Here is a 16,043-nt window from a genome sequence, read left to right as displayed (position 1 = left end):
TACCTAAGTTTAAAGGTCTGCTCTACTCTCTTATATTAGGGTAAAAGTGACCTACTTATTCAGCTCTCCTATTGTTCTAGCTAAGAGCAAAAGGTTAAAACTAACAATCATGTGTTCACCTGCTTGCTTATATGATCTATCTGTATGCTCTATATTGAGGATGTTCATCTATTGTGTTCGAAAACCTCTGGGATTCCCTATTGCAGATTTTCCATTCATATTTCATGTCTTCCTGCCAGCCGGCCCTGCTAGACCAGGAACACATTATATATGTAAAAAAGCAGGAAAGACACCAGAAGAGTTTATACCCCCAAAGACCTCCTGCTACTCAAGGCCCTAGGGAAAAGGATTCCGGCCAGGGAGGTGCAAAGGCAGCAAGCATATTGTCAACCCACCTACCAACCAGGAAGGATGTATTAGTAACTGAAGCTGCAGCACAACACAAGACTGAGCAATCCCCAGGTGCAGTTTACTCCTCCACAGCTGAGGTGAGTTCTAATTAAAAACATAATTTGGAGCTTCAGAGACAAGAGTTTGCATATGCATCATAGAGATAAGGCAGGTTTAATAAGCCAAGAGTAATGTGAGGCCAGTAGAATCAGAATGTGGGCATCCCTAAAGGATTCTGTGAAAAGGAACCACTTCTCTAACAGATGGTGCTGCGATGGATTGGTTGGAAAAGCTTCAGCCGATGATTCCTTTCTAGGGCATCACAGAAATTGCCCAAGTCTAAAGTGTGCAATAGGGTTGATATTCCTGGAGGGGTCTCTAATATGGTAAATGGTTTAGCTTTACTAGATAAATGGTCAAAGCAATGGAAACTGCAGTTTAATGTTTCCAAATGCAAAATAATGCACTTGGGGAAAAGGAATCCTCAATCTGAGTATTGTATTGGCAGTTCTGTGTTAGCAAAAACTTCAGAAGAGAAGGATTTAGGGATAGTGATTTCTGACAGTCTCAAAATGGGTGAGCAGTGTGGTCTGGCAGTAGGAAAAGCAAGTAGGATGCTTGGCTGCATAGCTAGAGGTATAACAAGCAGGAAGAGGGAGATTGTGATCCCCTTATATAGAGCGCTGGTGAGACCACATTTGGAATGCTGTGTTCAGTTCTGGAGACCTCACCTATAAAAAGATATTGACAAAATTGAACAGGTCCGAAGACGGGCTACAAGAATGGTGGAAGGTCTTAAGCATAAAACGTATCAGGAAAGACTTAATGGACTCAATCTGTATAGTCTGGAGGACAGAAGGAAAAGGGGGCACATGATCGAAACATTTAAATATGTTAAGGGTTAAATAAGGTCCAGGAGGGAAGTGTTTTTAATAGGAAAGTGAACACAAGAACAAGGGGACACAATCTGAAGTTAGTTGGGGGAAAGATCAAAAGCAACGTGAGAAAATATTATTTCGCTGAAAGAGTTGTAGATGCTTGGAACAAACTTCCAGCAGACGTGGTTGGTAAATCCACAGTAACTGAATTTAAACATGCCTGGGATAAACATATATCCATTGTAAGATAAAATACAGGAAATAGTATAAGGGCAGACTAGATGGACCATGAGGTCTTTTTCTGCCGTCAGTCTTCTATGTTTCTATGTTTCTAAGTCTGAAAGCCACATTCAGAACCTAAAGAAGGCAATTTCCTTATCATCACACAGTTTTTTTCAGTTTACTGTCTAGGCTCCCAATGCTTCCCTGTATGTCTTCTTCCCCTGCCTTTCCGAAGTATTTCATCATTTCCTTTACGATCATCTGCAGACTTTTCCTGTGGTTTAAATAGCCAGTTATAATTAACATCTTTCTACAAGAAAATGGAGCTGCTGCAGATACAGAGCAAATGAAAACAAACCCGCCACTGGACCAAGAATTCTTTGGACCTAGCACTGTTCCTCTAAGTCAGTGTTCTTCAAAGTGTGGTCTGAGGAATGCTCTCTACACGGGGCTACCTCTGAAGAGTGTTTAGAAACTTCAAATCATGCAAAATGCAGCCGTGAGAGCAGTCATGGGCCTCCCTGGGCATGCCCATATTTCTCCCAACACTCCGCGGACTGCATTGGTTGCTGATTGGTTTCCGGACACAATTCAAAGTGTTGGTAATTACCTATAAAACCCTACATGGCATCGGGCCAGATTACTTGCGGGACCACCTTCTGCCATATGAGTCCCAGCAACTGATTAGGTCCCACAGAGTTGGCCTTCTCCGGGTCCCGTCAGCCACAGAATGTCACTTGGCGGAGCCTAGGAGCAGAGCCTTCTCTGTGGTGGCCCCGGGGCCTCTGGAATGAGCTCCCCCTGGAGATTTGCATTGCCCCCACCCTCCTTGCCTTCAGTAAGAGTCTTAAGACTCACCTATGCCAGCAGGCTTTGTTGTATGATTGAACTGGTATGATTTTTTTTTTAATATTGGATTTTTAGATTGTAATTTTAAATTTCATTAGATTTGCCATTGTACCTTATTGTTATATCATGTGCTGTTAGGCACCCCGTGTCCTCGGAGAAGGGCGGCATACAAATCTAATAAATGAATGAATGAATGAATGAATGAATGAATGAATGAATGAATGAATGAATGAATGAATATATAAATATATAAATAAATATTAAATAAATAAATAGAATTTAAATAAATAAATAGAATTTAAATAAATAAATAGAATTTAAATAAATAAATAGAATTTAAATAAATAAATAAATAAATAAATAAATAGAATTTAAATGAATGAATGAATGAATAAATAAATAAATATTAAATACATAAATAAATATTAAATACATAAATAAATATTAAATACATAAATAAATAGAATTTAAATGAACGAAGGAACAAACAAATAAAATACTGTAAAATAAAATAAAATAAAATAAAATAAAATAAAATAAAATAAAATAAAATAAAATAAAATAAAATAAAATAAAATAAAATAAAATAAAATAAAATAAAATAAAATAAAATAAATAAATAATATTTTAGCATACAGAACATCAATAAGAAAGTGAACCCGGTTCCATAATAGCTTTAGATCTGAAACGTCAGCCCTGAAAAAGAGAGGGGTTATAGTGTGGCAATTAAGAATTCTGTTGCAAGCAGCCCACTCATCAGAACAAAATGTTATGGCCATACCTGTAAGGCAACAGTTGTCTGCTCCTAGATGAGGGTATCAATGCATTTTCAGATAAACTCCTCTGAGCCTGTACAGATCTGCGGTAAACACAGGGTTCTTCCTGTCTCCCACACTGCTCTGCTGGAAGGTTGGGCTAACCTCAGCATGTCACTGACAGGCACAGGTGCACCACAGACTCCGTGAATTTGCAAAGCAGCTATTCATTCCCTGAACCAGCTTCCTCTGCAAAGGAACCAACTCCCCCCACCCTGATGTCCGTATTGCTCCCACCCTCCTGGCCTTCGGTAAGGCCACAAAGTCCTGGCTCTGCCGGCAGGCCTGGGGGCCATGAATTGTACATCTTTCCTGGCCAAACTGTATGAATGGTGTGTATGCATGCGATTATGACTGTTTTTTAACAGTAAATGGATTTTTATTATAGGGGTTTTAGTTTTAGATATGATATTCGATTTCTTCTATGGCTTTGTATCTTTTTGTATCCGTATTTATATTTTTTGCAAGGCGTCCTGAGTTCTTCGGGATTGGGTGGCATCAGTGAAGGGCTACCAAATTATTTACTACCACACTGTGGGTGAGGCTTATGCAGGACGTCCTGCATTGTCTTTCAATATCTTTCAGTGCAAATTGGGTGCTCAGGGGTGGAGCTCCATTTTTGCTACCCCACTGTGTTTCCCCCCTCCCGTCCGGGCAGCAGCCTACCCCTGGGTGACATAGAAGTCAAAGAAAGAAAGAAGGAAGGAAGGAAGGAAGGAAGGAAGGAAGGAAAAAGAAGGAAGGAAGGAAAGAAAGAAAGAAAGGGAAGGAAGAATGAAAGAAAGAAAGAAGGAAGGAAGGAAGAATGAAAAAAGGAAAGAAAGAAAGAAAGAAGGAAGGAAAGAAAGAAAGAAAGGGAAGGAAGGAAGAATGAAAGAAAGAAGGAAAGAAAGGGAAGGAAGAAAGGAAGGAAGGAAGAATGAAAGAAAGAAAGAAGGAAGGAAGGAAAGAAAGAAAGAGAAAGAAAGAAAGAAAGAAAGAAAGAAAGAAAGCCAGAGATAGCTACAGTCATAAAACTAGCGGAAAATGGTAAAGGTTTTCTAATTTATTTCATTATTTATTTATTTATTTATTTATTCGATTTCTAGTCCACCCTTCTCTTGAGACTCAGGGCAGCTTACAGTATAACTTACACATTTTACGCAGAAATCAGAATTACTCTAAAACAACCCGAACCTTATAAAAAACTTTAAAAAATTTACTCTACCAACACATCTCACATCAATCTATCATACCAATCATTCAGTCAATGGCAGGAGCTGGAGCAAAATGACCAGTTCAACAGCCTCAGGCCTGTCGGCACAAATATGTTTTCAATTTCTTCCAGAAGGCCGGGAGAATAGGAATCCGGATCTCCAGGGGGAGTTGATTCCAGAGGGTAGGGGCAACCACAGAGAAGGCCCTGCCCCTAGGGCCTACCACCCGGCATTCCTTGGCTGATGGGACCTGGAGAAGGCCAATTCTGTGGGCCCTACCTGGTCGCTGGGATACGTGAAGCAAGAGAGGGCCCCGAAGGTAATCAGGTCCTAAGCCTGGTTCGTCATTTACAATTTGATCAAAGTTTTATCTCTACAAATCCATATCCATGGAAGATTTTTTTTTTTTTACAAATTTGAGGAATTGAAAAAACTGAAAAGTCATAAGACACTGAACACTTATGTTTTCTACATAAAAGACGGAGGCCATTATAGAATGAGGTGGGGAGGGAGCAGAAATTAAATGTGCCAATTATAAATTACCTGGGCATAAGAAAGCAGCCCTATGCAGTCAGTCAGAGTCATGTAGCAGGAATTTGCTGCATTAATCTTTCTTCTTTTCCAAAGATCAATAGCCCTGAAGTCCCCTAAGCTAGCAGATCAGAGAGGGAGTAATGAGGGTGTCTTGACAGACAGGAGCATCTATCCAGCTGGCTTCAAGCCTATCCTGCGCAGGCCTTTCATCAGCCCTTGAACAGAGAGGTAATTCGGTGGCCTTTTAAGTTTATTTTTACTAGACTCTGTGCTGACATCTCGGAAAAGGCCATCTCAAGACATTTTGCTGTCTGAAGGAAGGGATGGCACCTGGGCTGGCAACTTTAGCATGAAGTTCAGTTAGGGGGCTAAGACACACTGATTTAGGAGGCCTTAAACAAACTTAAACCAGAAATATTACTGGAAGCCAAAATCACGAGACTAGGTCTGATTTACGTTAGCCATGCCATGTGTGCAAATTCATTGGAGAAATCAAGGATGCTAGGATTGGTTAGCGAATCAAGAAGAAGTCTACTGAGAGGGGCAGCATACAAATCTAATAAAGGAGGAGGAGGAGGAGGAGGAGGAAGCAAAGAACTAGCTGCCTTGATACCACCCTAGCTGATAGAAAGAATGAACATCCATCAGCTGACAACAGCTGTGTTTGATAGGTAGCATGGAGAGCACTTGCCTATAAAGTCACCAAGAGTTGGGCAGGAATGAACGGTTAAAACTGTTCTGCCGGCGTTTCCCAAATGCCCGTAATTACAGGGTAATTAGTCCAGAAAGACACACACCACGTGATAGAAGGAAAACCAAAAGTTTTTATAAACAGAAAAACAGAAACAGCTCCCTTTTTAAATGTCAAAGGGATTTTCTGGTACACACAAGGCACAGGTTAAATGCAATCCAATTTCTCACCCAATAATTGGGAAATTGAGTCCAGAAAGTCCACACACTGTCTTGAACAGGGAAACAGCAAAAACCACGGTCTTGACGAAACTATGAATCAGATAAACTGCCATGAGGCTAAACCAGCAGGTTGCTCTTTTATCTGTAGCACTAATTACAGCAGCCCCACCCAACCACAGGTGGCCTCATTTTCTCTTGTAATAATCCTTCAGTTGTTGTCTCCTATGCATCACTCTACGCATGCGTGGATCTGTCATATGTTCTTGTTCAGAATCCAGGGATGATAAGGATGACTGATCTCCTCCTGGCCTGTCTGCCAAATTCCCCCCTTGCCTGCTACTCATGCTTCCTTCGTCAGAGGAGCCTTCGTCAGGAGATTCTATCGGGAGCAAAACAGACCTATGGCATGTGGATGTTTTCCCCACCTCCACCTCCACATTGCTTGGGGCAGGAGCTGGGCCAGAGCCAACCACAACAAAAACTAACTAAACAAACTATCACAGTTAAACCTATTAGAGTAAAGTGACCAGATTATAACCTCGGTAAAGCAGGACACCATTGCCAGGGGGGACAGATGACTTTTTTTTGTGTGTGTGTAGAAACCTGCCAGCTATTTCCGGGGGGGAAGAAATATAAGAAAGGACCCTTACAGCAGAAGCCACCTTGGGAACCCAGAAGTGCAGCAGAAGGAACGGTCCAAAACAATCCAAAGAGAAAACCAGAGAAACGGGTTAAGGGACGTTTTGAAATCCGTAGGACTGCTCATCCTTTTAAAAAACAACAACCCCAAAGGGCAGCCACTCCCAACTGCAAAAACAAACATGGAAAGGTGACTGCGGGGGAAAAGGGGGAACAAAAAAGAGGGATGGACAATGACGGGGGTCATGGCGGTTACCATAGAAACTCACCAATGGGCATGTCAACTTTGACTGCCATTTTGTTCTCCCTGCTGCAAGCCCCGAAGGGGAGGCGGGAAGGAGCAACATCAGAATACTCTTCGAAGAATTCCAACGCTTGCCTCCAAAGGGGCTGGGCCTACAAGTCCCAGAATTCCTTGCTGAAGATGCTGAGGGGCCATTTTGGGAAGCGTAGATGTGGCAGGTTTGGCATAACTCTGGAACCGTCTTCTGTCGCACGAATCCCAGCGGCTGATGTTGTCTCACAGAGTTGGCCTTCTCCGGGTCCCGTCAACTAAACAATGTCGTCTGGCGGGACCCAGAGGAAGAGCCTTCTCTGTGGCGGCCCCGGCCCTCTAGAACCAACTCCCCCCAGAGATCAGAACTGCCCCACCCGCCTTGTCTTTTGCAAACTACTTAAGACCCACCTATATCGCCAGGCATGGGGGAATTGAGACATCTCCCCCAGGCTTTTTATAGTTTTAGGTATGGTATATGTGTGTTGCATGGTTTTTAAATGATGGGTTTTTAGATGCTTTTTTAAATGTTAGATTTGTTTACATTGTCACACTGTTTTATTATTGTTGTGAGCCGCCCCGAGTCTTCGGAGAGGGGCAGCACACAAATCTAATAAATTATTATTGTTATTATTATTATTATTAAGGGACAGTTTATTATAAAGGTGCTGAGCTGGTAAGGTAAGATGACCAGATGTCCCATTTTAAAAATATCAGGCCTATTTAAAAACGCCACACGACGTGGGACAAATTGCTCAGAAGCGGGATTGTCCCACCAAAGCAGGATGTCTGGTCACCTTATATTAGAGGATAAAAATTGAACGCTTGAACAAAAACAGATTCTAATTCTAGCAACTGTATCCTAAGTTGGTCAATCATTCCAATTTGCATAAAAATAGGGCAAACAGGACCATGAAATCATGGGAATTTGAGTTATATTGTTCATAGCCAATAATATGAATATGTTGTGTCTGTCTGTGCTAAAGGCACAAATGGGGTGTGTTATATAGTTTTCCAAGGAGAAGAAACTCCAGGCATGGCTCAGTTTTGATGGACAAGGGACAGATTGTAACAGGAGGCAGCAGGCAGACTATGCTATAAAGGAAAAGAGAGAAAGCAATAAAGATGCACTTAATGCCTGGACAAGCCTGCTCGCATAATCAACATGGCAGACGAGGCAGCAAGGAGAGTTGTGATATTTTTATAGATGAACCATAATGTGTTTTTCTCCAAACTGCATTCAACAGATGGTCCATTTTCCCCAACAGAAGTATAGACGATCATCTGTACAGCTGGAAAAGGCCAAAAAAGTCTGCTAAGAAAACAAAGAGCAAACTTGAAAGCAAAATAGGCTAAAAGACCTCCAAACCAGTTCATCTTTCCCACAGTGAAACTACTACAGCTTCTCAGAAGACGCTTTCAAATGCTTTTCCTAAAATGCATTGTGCCACAAATTACTTTTAAACATGCACAGGAGTACAGTGGTACCTCTACTTACAAACTTAATTCATTCCGTGACCAGGTTCTTAAATAGAAAAGTTTCTAAGAAGAAGCAATTTTTCCCATAGGAATCAATGTAAAAGCAAATAATGCACGTGATTGGGGAAACCATAGGGAGGGTGGAGGCCCTGTTTCCTCCCAGGAGATTCCTAGAGAGGCCCCACGGAGGCTTCTCCCCACCTTTTCTGGCCCTGTTTTCTCCCAGGAGATTCCTAGAGAGGCCCCATGGAGGCGTCTCCCTGCCTTTTCCAGCCCTGTTTCCTCCCAGGATATTCCTAGAGAGGCCCCATAGAGGCGTCTCCCTGCCTTTTCCAGCCCTGTTTCCTCCCAGGAGATTCCTAGAGAGGCCCCATAGAGGCGTCTCCCTGCCTTTTCCGGCCCTGTTTCCTCCCAGGAGATTCCTAGAGAGGCCCCATAGAGGCGTCTCCCTGCCTTTTCCGGCCCTGTTTCCTCCCAGGAGATTCCTAGAGAGGCCCCATAGAGGCATCTCCCTGCCTTTTCCGGCCCTGTTTCCTCCCAGGAGATTCCTAGAGAGGCCCCATAGAGGCGTCTCCCTGCCTTTTCCGGCCCTGTTTCCTCCCAGGAGATTCCTAGAGAGGCCCCATAGAGGCGTCTCCCTGCCTTTTCCGGCCCTGTTTCCTCCCAGGAGATTCCTAGAGAGGCCCCACAGAGGCTTCTCCTTGCCTTTTCCGGTTACAGGTTTGTAAATGGAAAATGGTTCTTGAGAAGAGGCAAAAAATCTTGAAAACCCAGTTCTTATCTAGAAAAGTTCGTAAGTGTTCTGCCTGGCCTAAAGCCAACCACAACAGTAAGTAGAGTGTTTGTAGTAGGTACAGGTATCACTGTATTTAGTAGTTAGTTAGTTAGTTAGTTAGTTAGTTGGTTAGTTAGTTAGTTAGTTAGTTAGTTAGCTGACTTCTATGCTGCCCTTCTCAACCGACTTAGTAGTTATCCCTTTGCTCTAATGCTAATTGGATCCCTTTCTGTGTGTCTATATTCCATTATCCTGGTCCAATCAACCTCCATATTATCAGAAAATGGTATTATGCTTTAAGTATTCTATTTGTTTAGGTTGCCTAGCTCTTTTGCCTTTTTATGTCTCACACTCAAAACCAATCATCATCCCCACTCGCTTTCCATTGAACTGTTCCCAACCATCAACGTCCTTATGAAATCCATTGATGTCCTTCAAGCTCCACTCTTGGAGCTTGAAGAATACTGTATATTTTCAGTATATACATATTGTGTTACTTTGCTCCTGGTTCTCAAAGTTTAATAAACTTTGCAGGAGCTCCTGAAATCTGCTATTCAACAGAATTTTAAAAATACAGTATCTGTAATTCCGTAATCCTGGAATTATTAGTCTCTGTGCTGATTTTCCCAGCTACGTTAGTCTAAGCAGCTCTTGGTCAAATATAACTCCACCATTTGATTTGCCTAATCACCCATGATTAGGTCCATGTTTACAAAAGTGTAGTATCCAAAGGCATCACTAATTTGCCTATATGTCAAAATGTAAAGGAAAAAAGACATTTACGCTCTTGAAGTGCTGAGAGAAAATAGACTGCATCTGTCACAGATTGCAAAAGGAATTTTTTTCATTCCTTTTGTATTCTTAAAACAAGAGAAGGGACAGACAAAATTCCGATCTTGGCAACATTATAACCACATAAACAGAATTGCTTAAGATGTGTGTTACATGGTTATCTGTATTCTTTGTGTATATACATTATTCATTCATTCATTCATTCATTCATTCATTCATTCATTTATTGGACTTGTATGCCGCCCCTTTCCACAGCATATACCAAAAACATAACAATACAGATTATCCAATTAATATACTAAAAAGATTCTTTAAAATTCTAACATTAAAACATTCATTTGCATTCATTCAATAATCACACTAATGACATTTGTTGGTCAGGGGGAAGGTCTAATGTCCCCAGGCCTGGTGGCAAAGGTGTGTTTTTAAACTCTTTCCGAAGGCAAGGAGGGTGGGGGCCATAGTTCCCTCTAAGCTGAGCAGTGAGCAATTGCTCACTTAAAAATCATCATCAATTCAGAGTTTTCCAAACCTGCCCAGAAGCCAAGAGGGAAAGAGTGAGAGGGCAGGAGAGAGAGAGGAAGAGAGGAAGAGAGAGAAACAGATAGAAAAAAGAGAGGAAGGAAAAGAGAAAGAAAAAGAATGGGAGTAAGGAAGAGAGAAAGAAAATCAAAATCTAGTTTGAAACTAGCTCAACTATTTAAGTGGCGTTTTGATATTGATAGAGTTGCCCTATTATGAGCTCACTGTTATAGACACACAGTATTTGTTTGTTTGTTTGTTTGTTTATTATTTCTGTGCCGCCCAGTCCCAAAGGGACTGCCGCTCAGACACTATACTTTTCTGCCCACCCCCCAAAAAAATTAGAGGGAACACTGGTGGGGGCAGTGCGAATCTCCAGGGGGACCTGATTCCAGATGGCCAAGTGCACTATAATTAATGATTATAGTGCACTCGTATCAGAATTTCTCCAAATTTAGGGGGGTAGCTAGAACACAATACCATTCAGCAAGAAGAAAAGATCTCAAACCAGTTTCCCATGTGATTATAGTTACTTTGGAAAGAGCTAACAGTCATATTAGCTGGACAATGATGAAAGAACCAGGTCAGAGAAGGTGAAATTATACAGAAAATGCACAGGAGGGGCTTTTTATCACATATTTCAGTAACTATGCAAAATGTCCGTCTGGACATTCCCTAGCTAATAAGTTGTAGAAAGTTGTCAATCTAAATGGTAAGCAAATCTATCTAGTCATCTACAATCAGTAGAGGCTGCCACACCCTCCACCCTTATTATCAATACCTGTATTCCCTCTGTTTTCCTTTCCACCTCAACTCTCTCTACTCATTTTCAGGGTGGCGTCATCCTGTCTCACCATAATGTCTCTCAGTGAAAAGTACAAACAAAAAGACCCCACAGAGAAATCGATTGGCCCCTCCCAACACCAGCCTTTGAGCATAGCTGCCTATCCCCACAACCAGATAAAAGGTAGATTTAACCCCTGGTTTCCCACTAGTCAACATTTTGATTGAAATTGATTCCTTCCTTCCCTGATCTAGCCATTTCTCTGGACTCCAGCTGCCTGAATATCTCAATCACTAAGTTACAATAGTCAACAAATCTTCATTTTCAAATTTAGGACATGTGTCCCCATACATCTTGAGGCAAGCAGAACAAGAAATTATAAATAGGTTGTGTAGAATATAAAGAAGCCATTAAAAAGACTATAAAGCCAATACACCTCCATCATAAGAGAATGAAAAATCATCTTAGTGCCATAGAGCAGTGTTTTTCAACCAGTGTGCTGTGAGACATGGTCAGGTGTGCCGCGAAGTTCAGCGAGAGAGAAAAAAAAAGAGAGAAAGAAAGCAAGAGAGAAAGAGAAAGAGAGAGAAAGAAAGCAAGAGAGAAAGAGAGAGAAAGAAAGCAAGAGAGAAAGAGAGAGAAAGAAAGCAAGAGAGAAAGAGAGAGAGAAAAAGAAAGCAAGAGAGAGAGAGAAAGAGAGGCAGGGAAGGAGGGAGAGATAGAAAGAGAGCAAAAAAGAGAGGAAGGAAGGAAGAGAGAAAGAAAGAGGGATGGAGAGAGAGAGGAAGGAAGAGAGAGAAAGAGGGAGAGAAATAGGGTGAAAGGGAGGAAGAGAGAGAGAGAGAATTTTTTTGTCCAAACTTTTTTAGCCCTCCCCCCACTCCCCTCTGCTCAATGTGCCCCACGATTTTGTATATGTAAAAAATGTGCCGCAGCTCAAAAAAGGTTGAAAATCAATGCCATAGAGGACCCGTGGTTAAATAGCATTATACATACTGATTGGGTTCACTTAACTCACTTAACACAGATTAACAAAGCACAATTGCTATGTTCATATAAAATGATGTAGCAATAGAAACAAACCATGTTATGGCTTAATGAAATTACCTTGTTTGCTCTACATGCCAAAACAATGGCTGAATTCCCACAAGAGGCAGAACCACAAGTTAACCACATTTTAGGCTGAGCTAGACTCTTGTATAAACATAGCCACAAAATCATACCTGAATCTTCAAGGTTGTTGTTGCCTCCAAGAGGAATAAAGTGGCAGGATAACAATCCAGAATTAAGTACAAATCACCTTTTTGTTTGACTGGGGTTATTCTTAACCCCTATATTTTCAGATTGATCATTCCAAAATAGCCATCCCTTACATTTATCATGTAGTCACTCTCAGCAGTTTCCCCCAAAATATCCATCTCACCTGCTCTAGGCATTTATCTAACACACTCATTTAGTGGTTAGATCCACAAAATTTGCTAGTTTGATTTGTATTGAGAGAACCCAATGTTAAAATGTGATTGGCCAATTAATGGATGAATACACCATGTGAATTCAGGCAATCAGCTGTATGATTCAGTTAAGATTAAGCTGGCTCAATAAATCTCAATGAACCTTGGTGTAACACAATAATTAATACATACTTTCTCTCTCTCTCTGACTCAGAATGATGGTGAATCCTCTAGTTTCTTTGATTGTATCTTGAATGTTCTATACCTATTTAGGAATTAGGAGGAGGGAATATAAGACACGGCACATCTGAATAGCATGAGATCAAGGGGCTGGATAACCAGAAATCATTTGCTTGTGCAAAAGCTGGGAAAACATTTATCTTCAATTCTCTTTTTTTCTATTGGCTGTGTCATCAATGGGGTAGTCAAGATATCCCACCAAGGTTAATGCAAGTGGTAGTCAAGATATCCCACCAAGGTTAATACTAGGTGGAGCATCTCTGTGGCATACTTTAGGTGGCGTTTGTTAAGCCAGTGTTTCCCAACCTTGGCAACTTGAAGATATCTGGACTTCAACTCCCAGAATTCCCCAGCCAGCATTCGCTGGCTGGGGAATTCTGGGAGTTGAAGTCCAAATATCTTCAAGTTGCCAAGGTTGGGAAACACTGTGTTAAGCTATGTTCCAAGGGCCTGACAGGAAAGCTTATTTCTGGATCCTTCATCTTCCCCATTCTGGTCCCAGACTTACTATTTATTTAATTTATTTATTTATTTATTTATTTTGTCCAATACACAATGAGGGTTTTAGTGGGTATATATCTATATACACATAGTAAAATACATGATGAAGGTTATAGAGGAGATACTCATAGTAAAATATATCTAAGAAATAATAGAAAAGAAAATATAGTAATAGAATATATCAATGAAAGAATAGAAGAAGAGATACAGGAATAGAAGAAAGGTATAGGAGATATAGGAGAGCAATAGGACAGGGGACGGAAGGCACTCTAGTGCACTTGTACTCGCCCCTTACTGACCTCTTACGAATCTGGATAGGTCAACCGTAGATAATCTAAGGGTAAAGTGTTGGGGGATGGGGGATGACATTATGGAGTCTGGTAATGAGTTCCACGCTTCGACAACTCGGTTACTGAAGTCATATTTTTTACAGTCATGTTTGGAGCGGTTACTATTAAGTTTAAATCTGTTGTGTGCTCTTGTGTTGTTGTGGTTGAAGCTGAAGTAGTCACCGACAGGCAGGACATTGCAGCATATGATCTTGTGGGTAATACTTAGATCTTGTTTAAGGCATCTTAGTTCTAGGCTTTCTAGGGCCAGGATTGAAAGTCTAGTCTCGTAGGATATTCTGTTTTGAGTGGAGGAGTAAAGGGCTCTTCTGGTGAAGTATCTTTGGACATTTTCAAGGGTGTTAATGTCTGAGATGCGATATGGGTTCCAAACAGATGAGCTGTATTTGAGGATGGGTCTGGCAAAAGTTTTGTAAGCTCTGGTAAGTAGTGTGAGATTGCCAGAGCAGAAGCTACCTAGGATTAGGTTTACAACTCTTGAAGCCTTCTTGGCTATGTTTTTGCAGTGGGCTTTGGCACTTACATTTTTTGTTGTTAGTATACCGAGATCTTTAACAGAGTTGGGATTATCTGTGATAATTTGATAATTCAGTTTGTATTTGGAGTTCAGATTCTTTTTCCCAATGTGTAGGACAGAGCATTTGCTAGTTGAGATTTGGAGTTGCCATGTGTTGGACCACTCAGAAACAGAGTTCAGGACTTTTTGGAGAGTAGTTGTGTTATCGGTGGTGTTGAAGAGTTTTACATCGTCGGCGAAGAGGACACAGTTGCTTGTGATGTAATCGCAAAGGTCATTGATGTACAGAATGAAGAGCATTGGTACCAGTACACTACCTTGGGGAATACCGCTTTTAACTGGAACGGGGGTGGTTATGGTGCTTCCTATTTTGACCACTTGTTGTCGATTTGACAGGAATGCTGTAATCCAGCTGTGGGGGGATCCTGAAATGCCATGGATCCTGAGCCGCCCCGAGTCTACGGAGAGGGGCGGCATACAAATCTAATAAACATAAACATAGGACTTCTCTCACAGTAGTCTACCATTTGGGAATGATTATATCTAGAAAAAGGAACAGGCCATATGAAGGAAGTGCCTGAAGAAATGTGTCTGTATATTTGGGGCGCTTTCTGAACAAAAATGATCTTGAGAATTTGGCAAGCAGGGTTTTATTGCCATTCATAAAAAAAAGAGACAAATAAGTGGCCCAGCCATCTTTTCTAAGTGGGTGTACAGTCTTTTCAGACTAACACTTCCTTCCAGAAATAAAATTCACTCCTTCCTTAAAAATAACACAATAGAAACAACCAGCAGTTAGCCCCAAATCACCTGAAACGCTGATTCATACACAGTTTTGTTTTCACACTCCTATAAGTTCCCACCTACAGTCTCACCTTGTGATACTCACACTCCAAAGCCTGTCATTTGCCCCCTCCACATACTGTTCATTACCAGCATCAAAACAACACATCCATCAGAAGCCAGTGATTTTCTGTCAGTGCCAGAGAGCTTATCTTGTTCTTAGCTGTGATAACTGGGGCCCTAAAGTCATCCCCTTCACTCAAGTCAGTGGGTTTGATAAAGTCATGTCTTTATCTTATCTGAACTCCACTGGCAGCCACAAATTAATATGCTTGAGAGGGGGTGTCTCTCCACTTCAAAACAAAAAACAAAAAACAAGGCTGGATCCCACCTGGAATCTGTTCCCAAAAATTTATCTTTGCACTAAGTAGTATTTGTGAAACTGGAGGACAGCGCCTGATGATGACCCTATAAATTACATACTAACTACCAAAAATAGCAAGATTAGCAAAAAGGTTTGAAATGTATTTTAATTCTCTCATTTTCCAACTACAAAGATGTTGGCTAAGCATAAGCCTAGATCTATTTTATTTTTATTTTTATTTTTATTTTTATTTATTTATTTATTTATTTATTTATTTATTTATTTATTTTGTCCATTGAAGAGAATAGATATGTAATAATATAAATAAAGAAAAGAATAGAAGAAAAGATATAAAAGTATAGGTGAACATATTTGAAAGGAAGAAAAGATAAATGAGATAAGGAAAGACAATTGGACAGGGGATGGAAGGCACACTGGTGCACTTGTACACGCCCCTTACTGACCTCTAAGGAAAATGTTGGGAGTTAGGGGTTGACACTACTGAGTCAGGTAATGAGTTCCACGCTTCGACAACTCGGTTGCTGAAGTCATATTTTTTACAGTTAAGTTTGGAGCGGTTAATATTAAGTTTGAATCTGTTGCGTGCTCTTGTGTTGTTGCAATTGAAGCTGAAGTAGTCATTGACAGGTAGGACGTTGCAGCATATGATCTTGTGGGCAATACTTAGATCGTGTTTTAGGCGACGTAGTTCTAAGCTTTCTAGACCTAGGATTGATAGTCTGCTTTCTTAGGGTATTCTGTTTCGAGTGGACGAA

General features: G+C 41.0%; 1 protein-coding gene across 13 annotated transcripts in view; it reads right to left on the bottom strand.

Annotated features, from left to right (window-relative positions):
* The window catches only part of GOLGA7B (golgin A7 family member B), a 60,503-nt gene that overhangs the window by 39,115 nt on the left and 5,345 nt on the right, over positions 1-16,043 (bottom strand). The window contains exon 1 of one of the 13 annotated variants that reach the window (XM_070752938.1): positions 12,705-12,839. The exons of 5 other annotated variants lie outside the window; for them this stretch is intronic. The gene's annotated coding sequence lies outside the window, so the exon portion shown is untranslated. 7 more of the 13 variants (XM_070752941.1, XM_070752937.1, XM_070752949.1 and 4 more) reach the window with 7 other exon arrangements.

This window comes from Erythrolamprus reginae, chromosome 5, assembly GCF_031021105.1.
Source record: "Erythrolamprus reginae isolate rEryReg1 chromosome 5, rEryReg1.hap1, whole genome shotgun sequence".
In the NCBI taxonomy this organism is placed as follows: Eukaryota; Metazoa; Chordata; class Lepidosauria; order Squamata; family Dipsadidae; genus Erythrolamprus; species Erythrolamprus reginae.
Note: the sequence above shows the minus strand (reverse complement) of the source record. Positions and strands in the feature narration are given on the sequence as shown.